This window comes from Eschrichtius robustus, chromosome 9 (genome assembly GCF_028021215.1).
Source record: "Eschrichtius robustus isolate mEscRob2 chromosome 9, mEscRob2.pri, whole genome shotgun sequence".
Lineage (NCBI taxonomy): Eukaryota > Metazoa > Chordata > Mammalia > Artiodactyla > Eschrichtiidae > Eschrichtius > Eschrichtius robustus.
The window spans coordinates 5,315,838-5,334,825 of record NC_090832.1 but is presented as its reverse complement, the minus strand read 5'-3'; positions in this window follow the sequence as shown (position 1 = coordinate 5,334,825).

Below are 18,988 nucleotides of genomic sequence, written 5' to 3'. Positions count from 1 at the left end.
AGATAATGCTGGCAGAGGCTCTACAGGGGCAATATTGAAATAAGAAGAAGGGACCGGATCCTGAGAACGGCCCTTCGGTAAATTAAAGGGAGACAGATGTGTGTTGCAGATTGGTGGAGCTTGGTGGGCATGGTGACGGGCTGATCAAGAAAATACTATGACAATTTCCTTTAAAGCTTCCATCTGAGAAGAGCAGGCTTTTGAAGCAGGGGTTGGGTTTTCCAAGTACAAACTGTGCTCGGGAAACTTCAAAGCTTTTCTGAGAACGGTAAAGAGCTCCCAGATCAGGCAGCAGTGTCTGTGCGATGCTGTATTTTATATAGCAAAGCCTCTCATGAGGGGCTTTATGGATCTCTATTTGCACACTTGATTCAAACCCTCCTGGGTAAGCCTCAGGCTGATGGATTAGGCCTTGGACGAGGCAGTGAGACGGAAGCCACGCGGTAAAGGAGAAGCCTCAATGAAGATTAGAGCAAAGGGGTCCTGTTGCAGGGAAAGGGCGGCGGGGGAGGCTTGAAACTGTTACCCATGTAAAGACAAACTGAAGAAACTAACGTTGTTCTTTATTGAACACTCATATGTTCAATCAATACTTCACCAAGCTACACATACAGGGAAAAAGTTGCCCAAATAACACTTTACCAAACCCTTGTATGTAAGTAAAATAAGAAGTCCTTAAAGGACACAGAGCCTGAACCCAAAAAGCTTACATTCAAATAAAGTCCAGAAAACAAGAATTACAGAAACAGAAGAATACATATGTTCTTTATAGCTGTTCATAAATGTCAAGGACTTGTTGAAATAGCTGGAGTGTCTTGGAGTCCTGAGTCCCCTGAAGGGAATTTGGTTCCAAAGCTTCTCCAGGGAGTGTGATGAGATGTGAGATGAATGCGGGTTGGTGTCAGGGCGATGGGGAGGGGCAGGCACGCCCAGGAGAGCACGCGGCACGGCATGAGGCAAGCCGGGAGGGAAGAGCGGCTGAATCCCAGGGATGGGCGAACCTGGGGAGGATGTAGAAGAGCTGGGTGGAGCCTCCTGTGTATCTCAGGTAGAAGGGAACACCTGTGAAGATCATAATTAAGGAAAGAATAATGGCTGGTCTTGGTCTGGATAAACACAGTGGAATGCAACAACCTTGGAAGTATAAGGTCCTGGAACTAGATACACCCAAAAACTGTGGGGAAAAAGACCCAGCTTCAGTGACTGAAGGAAGTCCAGTTGGGCAACCATCAAACCCACGAGGAGGGAGATTTGTGGCCATCCTGATGCAGTAGAAGAATGCTGATTACCAAACCGATACCAACCAGCAAGAGGTCACTGATAGAATATCACAGATTCCTTGTTCTTCCTATTGAACATCATTTCAAAGTTCTGTATTTTCCTTTATTTTTATTTTTAATAATTTGGAGGAGAAACCTTTTTAGATACAGAAACGTTGCATAGACGGTACATTTTGTTGTTGTGTTTCCTTAGCCTCCTCTGCTCCGTGACAGTTTCCCAGTCTTTCCTTGTTTTTGATGGCCTGACAATTTTGAAGTCATCTATTTTGTAGACTGTCCCTCAAGTTTGTTTTTTTCTGATGTTTTCCTCATGGATAGACTGCAGTTAATGGATCTGGGGGGGAAGACCGCAGAGGTGAAGTGCCATTCTCATCACATCATGTCAAGAGTGCCCGCTTCCTACCTCACGCATAAATGATGACAGTAACGCGGCCACCTAACCACAGGAGCGTTTGTCAGGCCTGTCCAGTGGGGAGTGACTTCGCCCCCTCTTCCAGACTCTGCTCTTTGGAAGTCCTGCCATATTCAGGGGCAGAGGGCTGGGGAAGGGAAGCATCTGCGTAAATTATTTGGAGTTCTTCTGAAAGGATATTTGTCCCTTCCCTCCCATTTGCATATTTATTCAGTCATTTATTTATGTCAGCACAGACTCGTGTAGATTTCTTTTGGACTTGGAGTTATAATACAGTACTGTGTTATTTACTTTTGCACCAATCATGACAGCTTTGGCCCTTCAAATCTCTTCAGGTTGGCGCTTGTATCCCTCTGACATGCCCCAATCCTGGGGTTATTTGAGCACTTCCTCACTTTTTTGCTACGACAGGATGCTCAGGCTCGTCTTATATTTTCCCTGACCCAGTCTTGGAATGTGCCATGTCTCCAAGAAGCCCTGGTGCCTTTTATTGGAGAACTGAGTTTAGAAACCAAGACACGGACTCTGCAATTGCTTCACGCTCCTGGAATGTTCCTGCTTCTAGGCCCCCTCAGCTGACAGAGCTAGGAAATGTGTGTATGGATGTTAATTCGCGTGTACACACAAATCTGTCATTCCTCTGGTATCCATCCATCGGCATCTATACGAAGCTAAACCTGAGTTCCCCCGGACGTCTCTGACCCTAGTCTAGCCTATCCCCTCGTGTATCCAATAACCTCCCCCTCCAGCAGGGGAAACACGCCTCCCATCATCCCCCACCCATTACTTACTTACTTGATACAAGTGCACATGTGAAACTGCTTCAGAGCTGTGAACGTGTGCCCCTACTGAACACTTTCATCTATGCTTTTGAAGCAAAGAATATTCACATTTTAAACTCGCGCACAATGAAAGCTTGGAAATGTAAAAGCACATGAAAGAATCAGGATTCAAAAAGATATCAGGCGGCTAGAATAAGGAATCCAAGTAAAATATGAATTCACAGAATGCACAAGGGTTTGAAAATAGATAAGTGAGGTAAGTAGAGAATAACAGGGACCAAGCTTACTGGCAATTCGGATGAGACGGGAAGGGGTGGAAGTATTTGGTTGACTGCAAGCTCAGGGTGTGACGGTGCAGCTAAACAAAAGTCATGGCAAGAGTCGGCACTGGATGAAAACAGCCTGTTCCAGCCAAGGCAGGAAAGCGCCCCTGGTCTCAGCTCAGGTCAGACGCCATCTCTACACATGCAGGCGTTTATATCCACCCTTTAAAGAGTGCACAGGAGAGCGAGCAGAGCCACGCAAGGGGGGATGGGATCACGCTCCTAAAATACTAGCAGGGATTAGATGTACCCGGTGCCACTCCAGAGGACAGAACTGAGACCCGCGGGCCTGAGGATCGCTCCCAAACCAATGGCGCCCAGCAGTGGTGGGGGGAGCCGTCCACCGCATGCGCTCCTGACCTGGAGGGCAGCAAACTCAGCACCCTCGAGATCCAGGAGGCTGGAGGGCAAGGCTAGAGGACATGTCCTAGAGAAAGGGTCAAGAAAAAGCTAGAAGGACAGTCCAACTGGGTTGTTGGCGACAAAGCTTCAGTGAAAAATGAAAATGGAACGAGGAATCAAAAGGAGGGAGGTCGGGGGACGGGACAGCCAAGATCAAGGGGCAGGAGGAAGAGGGGCTGGGAAAGACCCCCAGGGGTCAAATCCCACCTTCGATTCAGTCCCAGCCTACTGCCAGCTAGCAAAGTCTGCTCGGAGGGTGCGGAGCAAGATGGACCCAGTGAGGACGGCAGGAGGAAGACAGAGCGTGTGTGATTACAAAGACACCTTTCTAACAATTAGAGCTGTCCAAAAATAAAACATAATCCCCATCAAGAGAGCAATTCAAACAGACTCAAGTCAGGCAACATTAGCGAGCACGGCTGCCGACGACAAACCACTGCAGACGCTCCGTGATCGCGAGAGCTTAACAGATGCTGGGAAGAGAGACCCGGGTTCTATGGGGCTTGGAGGGCAACTGAACCAGGGTGAGCTGGTGGGATCCCCAGGAATCAAGCAATGCTCCTCAGAGGTCCAAGGTGCCTGGGATGGATAGCACATTAGGGGGCCGCAGGGCACTGGAAATGCGTTTGATTGGTGTGGTCTTGTGGGTGGCTTCTGTTCCTTCTTTTACATATATATCTTTGATTTTAAAAAGACAGTATTTAAAAAGGAACCCCGCACACCCTGAAATGAGTCAGGAGGCCAGGACTCTAATCCTGACTCAGCACACACACCCCCTAAGGGTGCTTGGGGTTGCAGGAGATTTCTCAGACCTCACCCAGCTCTGAATTTTTTACAAAAGAGATTCTGTCATTTAAGACAAGACTATCTAAATTGTTACTTCCCTAGAATGTAATTGAGCCTCTTTTCCAAGCCTGGGTATTGTTTCTTTAACATCTTTGTTAGCAGAAGGAAAATGGATTGAAAAACAAGCATCTGACTTCCTACCAGGGAAAAAATTCAAATCGTGGTGAGGAGAAAACATGTGAATGGATTCAAAGCTTACAAATAAAGAAGCCAAAAAAATCAAACTTAGATCTATAACAGGACCTCACGATGTGTGCCAGAAAGTGACCAAAATGTGCAAGAGGTGAGACCAGACAGTATGTCAGGACAAGTTTAGAAAGGAATACAGCCACACAAAAGCCAGTGCTATTTTGGTTTGCATATGGAAAGACATCCTGTCATGGGGTATTATATTCTCTGTGGGCACCTCAGAGCGCAGTAGCAAGAAGGACTCCTGAGAGATGAAAAGGAAGCCGGAAAGCTGAGAATTAGCACACGCACTAAGAGGCCTGTGGGGTTTAGCCCAGAGCCTGGCGCCTTGGAGGAGCTCAGCAAATGTTAGTTGAATGAATAACTCAAAACTAATGGTAGAATGGAGGGGTGGGCACGGGAGGAGATATTTACTTTGTAAAATGTGAATAAATAAGCACATGTCCAGGGTGAGACTAACCCAGTCTGATATTGATATTTACATCCGTATGTGTTTGCAAGTCATTTGGGCAAAGGTCAGCACCTGAACCATGATTCTAAGCAAAAAAATGTGGATAAAAGTAAGTGTAGGCAGAATCACAAACAGGAAATACACACTGGTTCCCAGAGAACAGAGAAGCTATTTCCCAAAAGGATTAGGGGCAGCCCAGAGCACAACGGAAAACCATCCTGGGGAAATCAGCAGATCCACATGGTGGGCATCTGTCCTCACAGGAGGGTGCCCACGAGTCAGGCAGAGCGACTTCCTGGGTCATGTCTGCATCTCCATCCGTCAACATTTTTCTCTAGCCTTGATCATCCCTGTGGCCCTCCCAGACCTCGGAGGTCTCACCTGACCCTGCAGTTCTGGGGTTTGGGGAAGACAGCGTGAGTAATTTAAGATGAAAGCGAAAGCTAGGACTTGGGACGTTATGATCATTCTGTTAGTCTGTCAGCAAGCTTCCTGAGCTTTTAAGGTGGATGAAATACGGAACTGATAAGAGAGCTTGAAAAAGAAATACATGTCCTTTGGAAACTCAAATCACAATATAAGTGGAAAAAAAACAGTACAAGCAGAAAATTGATTATAAAAATTGGCAGCTTTAATAATTGTTTAAATAACAAGACAAAACAATAAAATGTTAAAAGAAAACAATAGAGAGATACACAAAATGCTTTGTGAATAAGATAAATGATTATTGGGCATTTGGGGATGACCAAGATGAGATCAAACACAACTTGGGAGGAAGTTTGGAAGGCTGAGGGTGGAGGTGGCCTTGGGTGAACACCTCCCAGGACCCAACGCTCTGTGCTCGATCACCTGTAACCCCAGTCTCCTGGGATCTGAGGCGGGGAGGCCACCTCTAGGGTGCCCCTGAGGAAACTGAGCCTCACAGATATGAGGTCACTTGCCCAAGTTGCCATGGTTACTAAGTGGAGGAGAGAGATTCAGCCCTAGGTTGCCTTCACAATGCACACCCTTCCCTCTCATCTCCAGGGTCGTGTGATGGGCAAAATGATGGGGTAGAACAGAAATCGTTTTTAACAAGTGTCAGCTTTGGTAACAACAAACGAGAGTGTGGGAGAGCCAGCCTTGGAGAGCACTCTAGGGGAGATTACAAAGGCCATGCTTCCTCCGGGAATTCTGTTGATAGAGCCTGGATCCCTGTCAGTTCAGGGCCGATTTTTATTTTTATTTTTTATTTATTTATTTTTGAAGTAGTTAGTTTACAATGTTGTGTTAGCTTCTGGTGTAGTGATTCAGTTATACATACATACATACATATTCTTTTTCATATTCTTTTCCATTAGGGTTTATTACAAGACGTTGAATATAGTTCCCCATGCTATACAGTAGGTCCTTGTTTTTTATCTATTTTATGTCAGGGTGTGTATCTGTTAATCCCCAACCCCTCTTTTATTCCCCCACCCCCTTCCACCTTTGGTAACCATAAATTTGTTTTCTATGCCTACGTGTCTGTTTCTGTTTTGTAAATAAGTTCATTTGTATCATTTTTTTAGATTCCACATATAAGTGATATCATATGATATTTGTCTTTGACTTACTTCACTTAGTATAATCTCTAGGTCCATCCATATTGCTGCAAATGGCATCATGTCTTCCTTCTTTATGGCTGAGTAATGTTCCACTGTATATATGTACCACATCTTCTTTATCCATTCATCTGAGGATGGACATTTAGGTTGCTTCCGTGTCTTGGGCATCGTAAATAGTGCTACTATGAACACTGGGGAGCATGTATCTTTTTTTTTTAATTTTCAATAATTTTATTTTTTGTTTTTTCTCTTAAGTTTTTATTTACAAATGTTAACATTTTACCATGTGTGTTTTATCATATTCTGTTTGAGAGCAAGTTTTACACAAGATGTCCCTTTGTCCCTAAATTCTTTAGTGCATATTTTCTAAGAAACAAGGGCATTCTCTTACATAATCACAGAATATCAAAACTCAGGCATTAGGTTTTTAAAAAATATTTATTTTGGCTGCTCCGGGTCTTAGTTGCGGCATGCAGACTCTTAGTTGTGGCATGCATGTGGGATCTAGTTCCCTGATCAGGGATGGAACCCATTTCCCCTGCATTGGGAGCTTGGAGTCTTACCTGCTGGACCACCAGGGAAGTCCTGAGGCATTAGTATTGATACAACACTGTTATCTAATTCACAGACCTTAGATAATTTTGCCAATTTTTTTTTTTTTTCTTTTTTGGCCACACTGCGGGGCATGCAGGAACTTAGTTCCCTGACCAGAGATCGAACCCAGGGCCCCTGCAGTGGAAGCGTGGAGTCTTAACCACTGGACTGCCAGGGAAGTCCCACATGTATCATTTTGAATTAGATTTTTCTGCAGATATATGTCAAGGCTAATTTTTAAAGAGCTTGCCTCTATCTTTCACACACTTCTCTTTCACTATAACATCATGCTTAAGCAAGATCAGCCTTAGGATTCAGGGAAAGTCTAGTGTGAAATACCATAGGTGCTTCTGTCAGGCCGTGAATCAGTACATGGCGGAGAGCATGCCTGTCACCCTAGATTCTACCTGCTGTGCTTTCCAAAGATTTGGCCTATAAATCAGAGACTGGGAGCCCACGAGTAAAAATTTAAGAAAGGATTGTTTTTGTAAATTGTATGTAAATTGCTTTTTCTTTGTTGATTTGGGATGAAAAAAGTCATCAGACCCCATGGACTACTTGAGCAGTATTCCCACTCACAGAGAGAGAAAAAACGAGGCTGCTGGTAGGAGCTGTTTCCTCTCTCCGACTCCGTTGCCTTTTCTCTGTTCCCCATGGAGAACAGGGCCGCAGGGATGATTAATCCTAAAGATGGAAGTTTTATCTTCTCCAAGTGGGAATTTGCTGCACGCCTAGGGTTGAGCTGAAGTCAGTTCTGAATGGGAATATCATGTTGAAGAGCCTCTCTGGTTCTGATAATATTATATACAATTTCTCCCTTGAAATACCAAGTTCTGGAAGTCAGAAGTAGGTCAAAATGCAGGTCTTCGTTACCAGGGTTCCCAGGGTGATTCTACACTTTAGGCCCTCAAACCTTCCAGACTCACTGGTCAGAGGCCTGGCCTAGGAGTCAGATCCTATTTCCAGTCTTGACCACAGGAGGCAGTGTCCCAGGGGACAAGTCACAGCTTCCCTCTGTCTCAGTTTCAGCTCTAAAACCTAGAAATTCCGTGACTCAACCTCCAGAGGACTGACTACAGTACTCTAAATATTGCCCTTCTGCAGGAAACTTGGACACCAGCAATTAACTATCTCCTGAAATATCTGTCAAATGAATGAATGATTGGACAAAACGAGTGCCACTCAGGGCTCTGAAACCATTTTCTTGAAAACTTTGAAGGAACAATCAAAGGCAAAGTTCAGCAACCAAAAACTGGAGACTTTGATTTATTGTCACCAAACAAGTTGAAAAATCTTAGTAAGAGACACTTGAACCTTTTAAGTATCATCTTATGGTAATAATGACCTCTCATGCATATTTATGCACTTAGCTCTATAATAACCACTTCAAAGTCTAGGTTATTTTTCCCCTGGGGAATGAAGCTATGTGAAACGTGACAAAATATTCCAAGTTCAAAGGTCCAAATATGTAACATACAAAAATGTTGGAATTTCTCCCACAGGTAGAAAACACCTGAGTGTTTATTGACTCAGGGAGCATTTGAACACTCAGCCCATCCTTGAAAATCCTCAGAAGCTTGCCTCTCCCTGCTCGGCATTCTTCCTGAGGAACACAGGCTGGCATCACTGAAGTGTAGGTAGGTTAGTCTGGGTCGAGACAGGTAAAGTTTGGAGATGGAGAAAACTGGTCAGCTGTCAGGTATTTAACAAAAATTCCAAAAGATCTCCGCAGCCAGAGTTGCTTTGCAAAGCCTTGTTACCGTTACTCAATGTCATTCATTACCCTCGGAAAGTAAAATCATATGACTCCGTTTCCTCAGTAAGTTAATTATTCTATTTCTTTGTACGAGGCAAAACACTACTTTTATTGTTAATTAATATGCTAAAATTAGGTTATACCATTCTGGACATGTGAAATTGAATTTAGTACTTTCAAATATGTTTTTTAAAAGCCGGTCAAAAATAAATGCCTTCAACGTCTTTTCTTTTTCCAACTGAGCATAAATTTCCTTCTTATGAAATTTCATTTCTTCCTGCTATTCTAAGTGACATAATGCCACTTATTTTCCAAAGGGAGGGAAAAAGAATAATAATGAGACATTCAGTTAGCATTTCGAAATTCAGATATTTAATAATAGAGCAAAAAAAAAAAACGAAAGAAAGAGAAGAAAAGCAAAAATACAACAAAAGAGATACAGTCATCCATGAGTTTCAGGACCAAAATAATTAAATGGAAAAATGAGAAGAATTATTTATTTTTGGACTAATTTTGGGCACTTAAGATTTTTCTTTTCCCCATTGATTAAAGTGAAGGTAGGAAATTCAGAAATTTCTTTTCTTGCAGAGGAGCAGAAGTAACACGTCCACCCCAGAGAAAGGCAGCATGAAAGCTCCACCGGATGCTGGGACACAAAGTGACTTCTTGGTTACCTTCGTTCTTCTGCTTTAATGAAATTGCCTCTGATATATCTGCCATCATGCACTGTTCATTACTTTTCTATTTATTTAGTAGACTTACAAGTGGAAAGCAATCTATTGCCAGGGAATTGCTTGACTCCTATTCTAAGTAGACAGCATTCCGATCCAGTGAGGTTGACAGCAGCCAGAGCAGACTTTTATCTCATCGCCATGTTAAATGAGCACCCAGCAGGCCCTAGATACAAGAAGAGGTTTTTTGTTTTTTTTTTTCTTTCTCTGCAAAAGGTTAATAGTTCTTAGAAGTCAATACACGGATCCTGGGCATTCTCTGTGGTCAGACCCTGCTTCCTTTTCCCTGGAAATGATAGAATGGATTAAACAGAGAGTTTACATGGCTGGGGGTGGGGTGTTCACGTGAAGGGTCTAACTGAGCACGTAGCCCGTTACACCCATCAGCTGAAATGACTCCGAGAGATGAACGGAAGAGCGAGTTCACGTCTAAAGAACAACAATGCTTACAAGTCCACGATGTGGCTTTGTTCCTTTGCACCAGGTTTCACCAAGCAGATGTGTGAATTATGGCCGCATTAATACGGGCCTGACCTTCCTTCTTCACACCATGGTCATCTGGCGGTCCGTTAAGGGGAAACAAGAGGCAGAGATAAGACTAAGAGAGGAGCACAAACCCCATGAACAAATGGTCCCTCCCGACTTCTCTCAAACAGCCGAGAGAGGTCCTCTCCATCCGCGAGCAGGAAATAAAGCCTCTCTCCAATTCAGTCTCCTCTCACTGTGTTCTCTGCTTGGCTTGTTTTGCTTTGTTTTGTTCGGTCTCAGTAAGACTGCAAGGGGCCTGGCCTCCGTCTGGAACATTAAAATAGCCAAGGAAGAGGCACAGTGGGAGAGAGAAGCAGGAGGATGAGCTAGCAGTTAGAGTTCCACTTCCTGTTGCCATCTTTGAGCGAGACTTCCTTCCTTCACTCAAGTCACCACTAAGTAGCTGACTGTTCTATTCCAATGACCGCCTAGGCTTGAGGGACTGCATCACTTGGAGTCTAGACCTTGGAGTGTGTGACCTGAGAGGCTGACCCCATCCTGGCTGCCCCCAGGCTGCCTGGTCCAGGCACATCTCCTTCCAGGCAGGCGCGTCAGCTCTCCAGCCCCTGAGGCTGGCTCCAGCCTCCCCTCCGTGTCACGGCAGCTTCCTCCCCAGTCGCTCACCCAAGGCCTTCGTTTCCTTCGACCTTCAACTCCAAGAAGCACTTCCTGACTCTGCGGGGCCCACACTGGTGACATCCTGGCTCTGAGACTTGGGAAGACTTGCCTTGCCATCCTCACCAACTTGTATTTGCCTTGAAAGCAGGATCCCCGTGTCCTACAGGAAGGGTCCTTCTACAGGTCCTGGGACCCCAGAAAGGAGCAAGGAGCTGCAGGCATCCTTCTCCCTTAGGGCTCCACTGGCACCAGACTGGAAGCCCCAGGCGGTCCCCTGTGGATAGACCGCCCTTTCCTTCCACGGCCTTCCTTGTTGGGACCCATCCTCCTTGTTGCCGCTTCCCAGCCCAGGCTGGGCCCCCTGCTGCAGCGCTGGCTCCGTTCCATGGGCTCTGCGATGAAGTCTATTTTCCACGATGTCCAGCCAAGCCTCTGTGAATGGGGAGCACCTGTGGACTCTCCCAGACCACCCTCCCCAGAGCAACCCCTCCCTCTGGCATCCTTCCCCACCCCGGCCATCGTGGGTACAGACACTACCTCCTGATGGGAGGGCTACTTTCGTGAGGGTAGGATTAGATGCTCTCTCTTTTCGTCTCTGGTGGGAAAGTCAGTTATGCCTCAGAGTCTATTAATCTTATAAAGAGTTATGGAGCTGAAGAGGCTGAATCGAACAGCTGAGGTTTTCAAGAAGTTGGAGCACCGTAGCCATTATTATAATGAAGTTCTGTGATGTATAATCATGTCTCTGGGTGACCAGGCACGATTCTGTAAGTCTGAGAAATTGTAAATGATGTGTAAGGGGTTTTTTATGTATACCAAGCTGCCTCCCCAAAGCTTGTGCTCACAACCAACCGTCCTCAGGTCTCCTGTCTGGGGGGGACACCTACTCTTAGCCCGATCATCGGGTCTTCAGCACCTCCTTCTCAAAGCTGGCAAACCCCACAGGCAAGAAGGGACCTTCTCCTCCCCCTGTCCTCTGTGCACAGGGCCCAGGGAAGTGGACAGCTGGAAAGAAGAAGAGGGATGTGCAGCTGTCCCCTTCTATCGAGACCTGTTTGTCTGTCTGTCTCTTAAATTTGGTTCAGTGGCATTAAAAAAAAAAAGGAATTTATCTTTCTCCCCAGATGCAACAAACAGATGCTGGGGACCAGAGACCTTGCAGAGTCAATAAAAGATAAGTTATAAAATCCATAAAAGTGCTAAAAGAAACCAGAATTTCAGCAAATTCCAGGGTTTTTTTCAGACTGCTCCCTTTGATCAACTATGGGGAGGGCGGGGGAAAGCCAGCCGTGCATAAATTCCATCTGTTATTTCGCATGGGGTGCATGTGGCTGGAAGAGGAGCAGGGGACAGAGTGATACTGGAGCTGTGAAACTGACAAAGTGGGAATGGAGAATGGTGCCAGTGATAAAGACAAAGCTGTCATAATCAATTAGCATTTAACTTCTGTAAAGATCTTGGAGGAGATGGATTCTTTAGATTTTAATGTGCGTCTTCAAAGTAATTTTGTAAGCTATTTAAATGATGCTCCCTTTTTACAGCTCTACATAATTTGATTAAACAAACCATCCTCCAATCCTTGGATGTGCAAATGCAGCATCAAAATGATTTTTTCCATATTTTGATAGAATTTGATGTTGGTTGCAGTGATAAGAAGTGACAGAGACTGCAGCAGGGCGTGGGTAATCTGCTCATCTGGCACACTGAGGCCATTCAGATTTTAAGCAACCACTTCTTGAGAAGCAGCCTTAAGAATAAAACTTTGAAAACCAAACACAGGACAGTGATTGGGGTTTGGAGTCAAACTGCCTTATATCTAATCCCAGAGCCACCAGGATGCTGAATTTGTGAATTCAACTCTCAGGGCCTCAGTTTTCCCACCTATAACTTGGGAATAATAAGATGTAGCTCACAGAAGTGTTATAAGGATGAGCAATTAGAGTGAAAACACCTAGCAGAACACAGAGAAGACACTCATGACACAGCTGCTGTCATTACTCTATTATTACTATGACTAGGAATATGGGTTATTCCTTCAGCAAAGTTATTTTTCAAGCAGGCATCAAGTGGCATAGTGCTGCTGAGATTACGTCCATGGCTGAGCTACGCAGTGATCCTAGAGGAGAGGATAATTGTGATGCTTCTTGGAGGGGTCCTCACCAAGAAGCACTAGCCTAGAATGGCAGATCACCCATTCTCTCAGCATTTCTTCAATTCCTTCTGTGGATCAGATTTTGTGCTAAGTGCTGAGGATGGAAGAATATAGATTTGGAGCCATAATCCTCGAGCTTTAGGAGTTCATAATCATTGTGCGGGTTAGAGGAGGATAAACAAACAATTACACTGTGATGGAATCAGCACCCAGAGGGGGTGCCGATCTATCAATATAAGGCTGAGTAATCAGCAGAGAGAGGACGTCTAGCCCTGCTCCTCCAGCAGGTAGAGGCCAGCTAGGTATGCTGCTGCGCTGTAGGGACAGCCCCCTGCAGCAAAGAATCATCTAGCCCCAAACATCAAGAGTGCCCGGGGTGAGGCACCCGGAGCTGAGGGCACCACGTGAGCACGCATTCGGGGCTGCAAGAGACACAGAGCATCTGGGGAGGCCAAGCGATTCAGCGTAGCCGCCCGTGGGGTGGAGGAGAGCAGTCGGGATGTGCAGGCCGGGCTCCAGTCAGGAAGGACCTTGCAGCCATCGTGAGCTAAGGTTTGCTCCTGTTTTTGCGCTCCTTGAACTTCCCCTGAAGTAGCTCCCGCATTAGAGGAAAGTAAACTCAGTCCATCATGTTGGAAAGCAATGGCCCAAAAGAGCCAGAGTTCCTGTATTATCCTGCAAAGTCGAGGAGAGTTTGCTTCTTTTCACAATTAACATAAAAATGAATGACATGGTCTTTTTCTCTTACAAGTTTAAAATCAGTGCTTCAGGAAGCCCAGCGCTGATGTGTAATCCAGGATGAGAAGTTTGAATGGGCAGGGCAGGCCCTGGAGAATTTTGAACAAGGGAGTGACATGAGCAGATGTGTGGGTTTGGGTCCTTCCCTCACACAGGGCTGCACCAGAGCAGGCCAATTCAGCAGTGCTGACAAAACCCACCTCCCCAAAGGACCGATTCATGATCGGATGCCACTGAGATCCGAGGTCACAGCTTGTTTTGAGCTATCTGCCAGCAGCAGTGGGCTCAGAGTCACAGGGTCCATTAGTAGAAAGAACACTGGGCTGAGACCCTAGGAGCTCTGGCTCTGCCACTCATTAGCTGTGTGACCTGAAGAAAACCACTTCCCCTCTCTGGCCACAGGTGACAAGAGGTGAGAAGAGCTTGCAGGCTCCCAGCCCTCACATTCTGGGCCTCTTGGCTGTGAGATGCGCCTTTCTGCCAGGTGCCCCCAGCATGGTGCAGTCTGGGAGGTCGGCTGAGACCTGGCTGACCCTTGCACGCCACCAGCACCATTACAGGCTTGGGGAAGGCCCCGTGGCATTTAGCAGCAGAGAGTTTAATTTTCCACTTTCATAACTTCATTCCTTTGAGTCTTGAGAACTCTTTGGCCTTCAAGAGTCCCTTATTATTATACAAATCTCCCGAATCCCTTATCAGCTGACTTCTTAGGCTGCAGAGAACCCTTCAGCAAGTATTAACAGGAACGAAACTTAGGAGAACGAGAGGGAGAAGCCAGCTTGCGTTACAAGAGTATAAATACCGTTAATGTTTTTTCAAACGCATTTCCTTCCCTGTTCATTTAGGTAAGGGTCTTTCTCTCTGGAGTCGCGAAGCATTTCACAAAACCAGAGATGGATGCTTTCCACCTGCCCAGCGGGCCATATTTGGACCGAAGGCACGTGGAGAGAGAGAGGAGAGTCGTGGAACCGGGGACCTTTGTCCTCACGTCCAGGCAGGTGGTCACGGGCTCGGAAATACATCCTTAACTCCTCCGATTCATCGCCTCATCTGTAAAATGAGTCAAAAGAGATGGTCTCTGCAACTCTGTCGGCTCTGCACTCTTACGGCCGTGAGTGGGAAGCCCGTGGCTCGGAGCTGGTTCTATGGGGAAAACTGGAAATGTAACCCTGCTGACAGAGGACAGCCCGGAGAGGCAGGGACGTGAAAGCGGGGCCGCTCCGTGGGCATCTCTGGGCTGAAGTCACTGCTTCTGCTCAATAAATATCGATAAGGAAGAAGAATGGCCCCCAATTAAAAGTTTCCCCATTGAAGGGAGGAAACCAGAGAGCGGGAGTGGGCATGACGGGGTCCCAGGAAGGGAGGAGGGGAGGAGGGGGCTGAAATGGGGGGTGGGGGGGTGTCACTGGGACCCCAGGCAGTGCATCCCCGTGTGGTCTGGGAAAACAAACTAATAACGGAGGGACTGCCCCTGGCCTCACACGCACGAGTGAAACGCATGCGTCCCTCTCATCCTCACTCGCACTCTAAAAGCAAAGATCACACAGTCACAGCGCCGGGCAGTTTTCAAGGACAGTCCAGGAGCCTGAGCCAGCAGCTTTCGTGCCATTTGTGTGCGCGTCTCCTCCCGGCATCACCTCCTAGCCCCCTTCTTCCATGGGATCCGTCCCCTGGTTTGTCCTGCATCCCCCTCTCAGAGTCGCCCTCGCTGGATGATCCAGGAGCCTGGCTCTCGCTGGAAAGAAGCTGGAGTCCTGTATCCGGGGTGAGCAGGTCTGGAGGTGATGCAGGCACAGCCCATGGCAGAAGCTGCCTCCAAGGCTGGGCTCCAGCTGAGCTGACGCCCTGAGAAGGACTCGGGAGGTTGGAGGCGTGTTGACAGACTTCTTATCATTTTGAGGATTAAAAACCTAGATTTGTTATATACAAAATATTCATAAATGGGCCCAATTTCGCATTTTATTGATTGACGCAGAGAAATGCGTGTCTCAGCAACACAAGTCATGGGAACCATAAGAAAGATATTTTTTGAGAATTGCCTTTGCTGGGGTATCAGGGCACACCCAGCCAGGGCTGAGCCTCCTCCCGGGGTGGGAGCCTGGCACCAGAACCCCTCACAAAGCAGTCGCCCCAAGGCCAGTCCTCAGACCTGGGATCTGCTGCCCCATCAGAGCCGCTGGCTGAGCCCACGTGCTGGCGCTGTGGATGCCCCCGAGAGCCCTGGGCGGGAGGCCCTGTGGTTCCCCAGCTTCAGAAGCGGACCTGGAGCCCTGAGTGGGTGAGAAACTTGCCGAATCAGCCACGGCAGAGCCAAGATCCAAACTCGGGCAGCCTTGCTCTGGGACCCACGTTCTGAACCCCTAGGCCAGCCGTTCCCCAAGCGCGGAGGGGACTGAGCAGACTCCGGGGCCCTTTCAGAGCATCCCTGAGGTCAGAGCTAATTTCATAATAACACTAGGATGTCACTGACCGTCTCCCCTCTTACTCTCAGGAGCAGATGCTCAAGCCTTCCAGAGGCTGCCTGAGACGTGGTGATACCATCGCTCTGACAAGTAACGTCCCGCGAGCTTTTGTCCTTGTGTCTGAAAAACGTTTAATTTCTAATAAGGTCAATGTTGATAGATATTATAGCCCCACTACGTCCCTTTGGGATTCTCAATAATTTGTAAGAGTGTAAAAGGGTCCTGAGACAGAACGGTTTGAGATCCGCTGCTCCTAAAGGGCACCCCCCCGGCTCCTTCACTCCTGCCCCGGGCCCCGCCCAGCCCACCCAGGCCCTGCACCCTTCGGCCATCGGCTGCCCACCTGTCCCAGACCCCAGCTGCGGTGACCTCCCCAGCTCACAGCCACCGTGCTTACACCACGGCTGGTTGTTCTCACGCTTCATTGGGGCCACATTGTCCTTGGCGAAACTGAAACTTGAAAGTGGAGCAATCCTGGACGTTATCAGAGCAGCGGCAATGACAGGTTCAAGAAAACGGCAGCTTGGTGATACCACCTGTGCTGGATTCTGTGTAGGTTCCTGAAGGGGATTGCTGGGCTGCTGTGTTCATTCTCCAAGCTACCCCAGGAGCTGTCAAATATCTTTTTCTCGCTTAAGATTGCTTGAAAAGAACAGAAGCTTAACTAATAGGAAAAATTTACTACACCCTTCCTGGACTCCCCAGCCCCCCTGATTATTATAATCTACTAGTTTACCTTTGGGCTCAGTCAACTGGCAGGTCACTCATCTCCTGCCTGAAACTGCAGTGGGCTTTCCTCGCTGCGGACCACCCCCGGCCAGCCTCAGCACCACGCTCCTTGTCTGCCTCACAGCCCCTTGAAGGAAACATCATGCCTCCAGCTTCTGTGCTCAGATGGGACAAATGAGACCTGGGGTCTGACTGGCCTAGGCACGCTTTACGAGAATAAGACAATAAGACCGTATCTTATTCTCTGGGCTCAAAGCCCCACTGAGAAACTGGGTACCTTTTTCCCCTGAGCAACCCAATTGATGGGCGTAAAATCTTCCCCTAAATATAAACTGGCCACTAGGTAGCAAGAGAAAATTTAACTAAAAGAAAATGAACAAACATTAACTATGATCTAACAGGAAAGATCTGTGAATTCCCTGTTCCACAGTGAGTTTTCCCTCTCTGCTCTTCACCATCGGTGGTTTGTTGAATAGCTCCCCCACAAAAGACACGTCCACGCCCTAATCCCAGGAACCTGTGCGTGTGACCTTATTGGGAAAAAGGGTCTTTCCAGATGCAATTAAATTAGGGATCTTGAGATGAGAGCATCCTGGAATACCCAGGTGGGTCCTAAATCCAATGACAAGTGTTCTTATAAGAGACACACAGAGGAGAGACAGAGAGAAGAGGGAAAGGCCATGTAAAGACGGAGGCAGAGATTGGAGTGATGTGGCCATAAGCCAAGGACTGCCTGCAGCCCCCAGAAGCTGGAAGAGGCAAAGGACAGAATCTCTTTAGAGCCTCTGGAGGGAGTGCAGCCCCGTCGATGCCTTGACTTTGGACTTCTGCCCTCCAGATCTGTGAGAGACTAGATTCCTGTTGTTTTAAGCCACCAAGATGTGGTAATTTGTTACAGCAGCCCCAGAAAACGAATCCATCACCTTAGATGAACAGCCTCATGGTTTCAGGGACTCCCACCTCTGATTCTAGGAGGTGCCCCCAAGTGCTCCTGGCAGCCCTGGCTGTCCCATCCTTGTACTCGTTCTCACCCTGTTCCCTACCTTCCCCCCAGCTTCTAGGTGGAGAAATGTCCTATGTGGTAGAGTCATCTTGTGCTGATGAACTTACATTCTGGAGTTGCCAGTGATGTCCACAGCTCTCCTTGGTCATTATGACTAGTTAACGTGTTTTATTGGTACATAGATCTTGACCCATATGAGTTTCAGCATAAAACAAAGAGGAGTTTCTTCTTTAGATAAACAGTGCCCAAGGGCCAGAAGCACAGTCAAGCCTTGCAAAGACCAAGAGCAGATGCTGATAAGCCTTGAGACCCCAGGCAGTCACTGGACCACTTAAGTTTTTCCATCCTCTTCATTTTTCTCCCAGCAACCCAGCTCTCCTTGCCTTGGTCAGCTAACGATGGCTACCCACCCGAGTAACATCCATTCCAACTTCCTGATTTCCCTCACCTGAGTCCAAGTAAGCAGCAGAGAGATGACTCCACTAAATGCCAATTCCAAATGCTTGGGAGAAAGAAGCTGAATGGGAGAGACCCTTGGCTGAGACCAAGTGGGCAGAATCACGTAGTATAAGCATGGCTACTGGGGCCCATTGCGGGGAGAGAGGGGTTCTCGGAGAAGGGGCCCATAGGTTTGTTCAACATAGCAAAGAAGCCCGAGAGGGACTGGCCAGCGATGGCCCCTCCTGGCAGAAGGCGTAGCCCTTGAAACAAGGGGCCACCTCAAGGGGGCAGCCTTGCCCGGCCCCTCTGCCCACACAGAAGGTTACCGTGCAGCTCTTCAACTTTCTTCCTACTTGTCCCCTAAATGGATTTATACGTTAGAAGGTACTGTTAAAGGAACGACCTTGGCTTACTCGGCTCCCTCTGTCCCTGTGTGCTTCCAGCACCCCCGGTTGGATGGAGCACCTTTTAGGAAAAGCGTCCACTTGGTATTTGCCACACACCCTCCCTCCTGCCCCCCTGCCTTCTTCCCCACTTTGTCCCATCAGACACAGGGACAAATGGGGACAATGCCAGTTGCTGAGCCTACCCCCGCACGCCTCTCTCACTGGGGTGCGGGGGTCATTCTAGGGTGACGTCCCGGTATACATGCTTGGACGCTCACTTTCATATTTCCTCCATGTGCCACGAAGGAGGTCAGAACTCAGGTCTGTGCCCTAGCTGACCAGACGGGACATTCCATGATGCCTGGGGACCCTTAAGAGAAACCATATCCGGTTTTGTGTATGGGCACATGTGTGGGGCTAAACGTGCAGCACGAAAATGAAATTCCAAGTTTCCAAGGAAGTGAGAGAAGCAAAAATAGTAAACGGGGAAAATGGGAAATATTGCACCCGTGGCAGCTCAGGTGGGCCTTTGATTTCCTCTCTGCCCTCGCTGGCTTCATGGTCGGTTGCCCCTGGATA